We start from the raw sequence: 5,836 nt of genomic DNA on the forward strand, positions 1-5,836 counted from the left end.
TCCGCCTCCCGGGTTCACGCCATTCTCCTGCCTCAGCCTCCTGAGTAGCTGGGACTACAGGCGCCCGCCACCTCGCCCGGCTAGTTTTTTGTATTTTTAGTAGAGATGGGGTTTCACCATGTTAGCCAAGATGGTCTCGATCTCCTGACCTTGTGGTCCGCCCGTCTCGGCCTCCCAAAGTGCTGGGATTCCAGGCTTGAGCCACCGCGCCAGGCCGCCTGCTTTTTTTTTGAGATGGAGTTTCGCTCTGTCTCCCAGGCTGGAGTGTGATGGCACGATCTCAGCTCACTGCAACCTCCGCCTTCCGGGTTCATTCTCAAGCCTTAGCCTCTGGAGTAGCTGGGACTACAGGCAGGTGCTACCACGTGCAGCTAATTTTTATTTTTGTATTTTTTCTGACCTCAGGTGATCCACCTGCCTCAGCCTCCCAAAGTGTTGGGATTATAGGTGTGAGCCACCGTGCTGGGCCGGAATGGGGCTGGCTTTAACCTTAGAGGGGCGTTGTCAGGAACAGCTTTCCTGATGCTCTCTGCTTGGGCGCAGGCTGGCCCAGGCCCTGAGGGGCCTCTTCTCTCCGATGCCCGGAAGCTGCCTTAGGGTCCCCAGCTCTCCCGCACTCCACACTGCTCTCCAGGCTGCCAGCAATTCTTTGCTGCCTCCAGCTACTTTGTTTTGGGTAAGAGAAGAGAGGAGGGGTGGGGGAGACAGCAGTCTTTCTCTTGGTGCTACACTAATCCATTCAGGAAGACATTTACTGAGTGCTGGGCACTGCTCCCGGTCTGGTGACATTGTAGTGCACAAAAGACACATTCTAGTTCTCAAGTTCGGCCGGGGGCAGTGGCTCATGCCTGTAATCCCAGCACTTTGGGAGGCTGAGGCGGGTGGCTCGCTTTAGCCCAGGAGTTCAAGACCAGCCTGGGCAACATAGTAAAACCCCATCTTTACAAAAACATAAAAAATTAGCTGGCCATGGTGGCCCAGCTACTCAGGAGGTTGAGATGGGAGGATTGTTTGAGCCCAGGAGGTAGAGGCTGCAGTGAGTCAAGACCATGCCACTATACTCCAGCCTGGGCAACAGAGTGAAACCCTATGCCCCCTGAAAAAAAAAAAAAAAAAAGGCAGGGTGCAGTGGCTCATGCCTGTAATCCCAACACTTTGGGAGGCCGAGGAGGGTGGATCACCTGAGGTCAGCAGTTCGAGGCCAGCCTGGGCAACATGGTGAAAACCCATCTCTACTAAAAATACAAAAATTAGCGGGGCACGGTGGCAGATCACGAGGTCAGGAGTTTGAGACTAGCCTGGTCAACATAGTGAAACCCCATCTCTACTAAAAATACAAAAATTAGTGGGGCATAGGGGTGCGTGCATGTAATCCCAGCTACTCGGGAGGCTGAGGCAGGAGAATTGCTTGAAGCCAGGAGGCAGAGGTTGCAGTGAACTGACATCACGCCACTGCATTCCAGCCTGGGCAACAGAGCAATACGCTGTCTCAAAAAAAAAAACAAAAAAAAAACCCCCACAAATATTAGCCTGTGTGGTGGCGGGCGCCTGTAATCCTAGCTACTTGGGAGGCTGGGGCAGAAGAATCACTTGAACCTGGGAAGTGAAGGTTGCAGTGAGCAGAGACTGTGCCACTGCACTCCAGCCTGGATAACAGAGAGAGATTTTGTCTCAAAAAAGAAATAAAGAAAACAGTTTATATAAAGCAATAAATTTTTAAAAAAGGACTTCAGTTGGCCAGACGTGGTGGCTCACGCCTGTAATCCCAGCACTTTGGGAGGCCGAGGCAGGTAGATCATGAGGTCAGGAGATGGAGACCATCCTGGCCAACACGGTGAAACCCCCTCTTTACTAAAAACACAAAAAAATTAGCCGGGCGTGGCAGCGGGTGCCTGTAGTCCCAGCTACTCAGGAGGCTGAGGCAGGAGAATGGTGTGAACCCGGGAGGCAGAGCTTGCAGTGAGCTGAGATCCGGCCACTGCACTCCAGCCTGGGTGACAGAGCGAGACTCCGTCTCAAAAAAAAAAAAAGAAAAAAAAAAGGGATAGGACACAACCGTTTCTGTCTGAAGCCAGGGAGTCCAATAATTGAGAACATTGTGACTGCTCTTATAACCACATTCCCTGCTGTTTCTAGGGCTAAATTACTACTTTAGAAACTGTGGGCCGGGTGCGGTGCCTCACACCTGTAATCCCAGCACTTCGGAAGGTTGAGGAGGGCAGATCACCTGAGGTTGGGAGTTCGAGACCAGCCTGACCAACATGGATAAACCCCATCTCTACTAAAAATACAAAAAATAAGCTGGGCGTGGTGACATATGCCTATAATCCCAGCTACTCGGGAACTCGGGAAGTTGAGGCAGGAGAATCGCTTGAACTCAGGAGGTGGAGCTTGCAGTGAGCCAAGATGGCGCCACTGCACTCCAGCCTGGGCGACAGAGTGAGACTCCGTCTCAAACAAAACAAAACAAAACAAAATTGTGGCTCCCTGGCTACTGGAATAGGGGTATTTAACAGATGCCAGAGAAATCAGGGACACCCTAATCCCAGAGCCACTCCACAGCATAGCTAGACAGACGTGAGTGTTTCCACCCATGACGAGCATTGGGCGGGAGCGTGTGCCTCCCTACCCCGAGGCTGTACCAAGCTGCTGCACATCCAGCCCCGGAAGTTCCCTTCAGCAGGCCTGTGGTAATCAAAGCCTGTGACTTGACAAGATTCCTGGCAGCAGTAAAGGCATGAGTAAACAGGCAACAAAGATGAAACCATTAGCCAGGCAAGGTATGAAAGGAGTCACAGCACCATGAAAACCCCAAACCTGGCACCAGGACCGATAATTGCTCCCCAAGGCAACCCACAAGCCTACGTGTTAGTCACTCTACAGATATTTGTTGAGTGACTACTGTATGCCATTTGCAGTTCTAAGCAGCAAGGACACAGCTGGGGAACAAAGCAAGGCCTTGCCCTCCACAGAATTGAAATCCTAGTGGTTCCAGCACTGATGGGAATAGACTTCTTCGTTTTTTTTTTTTTTAAGAGACAGAGTCTCACTCTGTTGCCCAGGCTGGAGTGCAGTGGTGTTATACTGACTCACTGCAACCTCCGCCTCCAAGGTTCACGCCATTCTCCTGCCTCAGCCTCTCGAGTAGCTGGGACTACAGGCGCATGCCTCCACACCCAGCTAATTTTTGTATTTTTAGCAGAGACGGGATTTCACCATGTTGGCCAGGCTGGTCTTGAACTCCTGACCTCGTGATCCGCCCGCCTCGGCCTCCCAAAGTGCTGGGATTACAGGCGTGAGCCACCGCGCCTGGCCGGGAATAGACTTGTAAAGTGACACAGCCCACCCCGCCACAGGGAAGCCCTTGGGTTCTCTCAACATAGGCCTAAAGGATCCCCGGCAAGGGGCGTTCTTGCAGCAAACGGCACCCGGGGCAGCCACATTGCCTGGCCAGGGCACTTGCTATGCTGCCAAAGAATTTGGTCAACAAAGGGACAGTTGTTCAACTATTGAGTCATTTAAGGTTTGCTGAATGCTTCAGACTGGCAGCCAATGGCCCACATTTCCTCACCTTCCTTTTTTTTTTTTGAGACGGAGTCTTGCTCTGTCACCTAGGCTGGAGTGAATGGCATGATCTTGGTTCACTGCAACCTCTGCCTCCTGGATTCAAGCCATTCTCCTGCCTCATCTTCCCCAGTAGCTGGGATTACAGGCGCACACCACTATGCCCAGCTAATTTTGTATTTTTAGTAGAGATGGGGTTTCACCATGTTGGCCAGGCTGGTCTCGAACTCCTGACATCGTGATCTGCCCGCTTCGGCCTCCCAAAGTGCTGGGATTACAGGTGTGAGCCACCACGCCAGGCCTCCTCTATCGTCTTTTCTGAAGGAATTTAGAGTGTATGAATCATAATCTAAGTGCTAGGATACAGAACAATGAGAAGACACACCTGAAACTCTGGAATCAAAGTGGGAAAGGACTAGAAAATCAGCCACCTGGACGACAGAGGCTCCCTGTCACTGCTCGGGATGCAGCATCTGGCCATGACATTGTGTCACTGTGCATTGGGAAGACAAGTGCATTCACAATTCACATTCGATAACTGAATCATATTAAGAAGGAATTTGATATGTCTCTACTAAAAATACAACAATTAGCTGGGCGTGGTGACGCATGTCTGTAATCCCAGGTACTCAGGAGGCCGAGGCAGGAGAATCGCTCGAACCTGGGAGATGGAGCTTGCAGTGAGTTGAGATCGTGCCACTGCACTCCACCCTGGGTGACAGAGCGAGACTCCATCTCGAAAAATACATATATAAATAAATAATAATAATAATAATAATAAGGGAGCATTGGCCAGGCACGGTAGCTCACGCCTGTGATACCAGCACTCTGGGAGGCCTTAGTGGGTGGATCATGAGGTCAGGAGTTCGAGACCAGCCTGGCCAACATAGTGAAATTCCGTTTCTACTAAAAACACAAAAATCAGTCAGGCGTGGTGGCACGTGCCTGTAGTCCCAACTACTCGGGAGGCTGAGGCAGGAGAATCGCTTGAATCCGGGAGTCGGAGCTTGCAGTGAGCTGAGATCTGGCCACTGCACTCCAGACTGGGTGACAGAGCGAGACTCCGTCTCAAAAAAAAAAAAAAAAAGCATAAGGAAGCATTTAGAAGCAGAAGGTGGGGTGTGCAGAGCCTAGATGTGGGCGTGGTATGAGCAGAGGGAACAGAACTGTGGGAAGGAGGCAGCAAAGGCAGGTTAGGCCACATGCGGGGAGCCTGGGTGGCTAGAGACAGTATGTGCCCTCCTAAAAGGGCATTTTTTTTGTTTTCTTTTCGATTGGCATTTTCACAACATGAAAAGTGAATGTTTAAACGTGATCCTGTAGGCAGTAACAAAACACTGAATACTTCTTTTTTTCAGGGGGACGAGATCTGGCTCTGTCGCCCAGGCTGGAGTGCAGTGGCGCAATCTCAGCTCACTGCAACCTCCACTTCCCAGGCTCAAGCGATCCTCCCACCTCAGCCTCCCAAGTAGTTGGGACCACAGGTGTATGCCACCATGCCAGGCTAATTTTTTAAAAACGTCTTTGTAGAGATGGGGTTTTGCTATGTTGCCCAGGCTGGTCTTGAACTCCTGTGCTCAGCTGATCCACACGCCTCCACCTTCTGAAGTGTTGGGATTACAGGCGTGAGCCGCTGCCCGGCCACACTGAATGCTTTTAAAGGGGGAAAACATCGCACTGAATGTGGTATGAGGACAATTATTCTGGAAGAATGGGTTGAGGGCGGTCAGTGAGACGCCAATGAGGAGACACTTCACAGTAAAACAATGATGTGGAGAGGGAGGGGTTAGAGAAAAAGCCTAGAGAACAAGGGTTACTGGGAGAGAACTTCGTAGAGAACAAAAAGGCCTGGCCTTGGTGACTGTCCAGGGCTGAAGGGCAGGGAAGAACCATGGCGCTCTCTCTGCTCTGCGGAATGAAGGATGCGAGTTAGGAACCGAAGCTGCCTGCAGGGAAGGAGAGAGATGGGGTCACGGGGGCTTCAGGAACTCTCTCCTCAGCACTGTAAGAACCCCTCAACGGTAGACACCGTGCTGCTGTGGCTAGCCCCGGGCTAGTCCTCCAGCGCCCAGGTGCTGCACGTCCAGGAGTATTTCTAGATACCGAGTCCTACCTCCTCACCACTCCAGACTCTAGTTTTCAAGCGTGGAGGTGGCTAAGGATGGTTTTGGCGTGGAGTCAGAAGCAGACAGTTTTGGGAGGAAGTGGGGAGGAAGTCAGAGAGGAGGCGCGTCACCGTCAACTGATCTCACCACCCAGCAGCACTCAGAGG

The sequence above is a fragment of the Mandrillus leucophaeus genome, unplaced genomic scaffold (assembly GCF_000951045.1).
Source record: "Mandrillus leucophaeus isolate KB7577 unplaced genomic scaffold, Mleu.le_1.0 Scaffold270, whole genome shotgun sequence".
NCBI lineage: Eukaryota > Metazoa > Chordata > Mammalia > Primates > Cercopithecidae > Mandrillus > Mandrillus leucophaeus.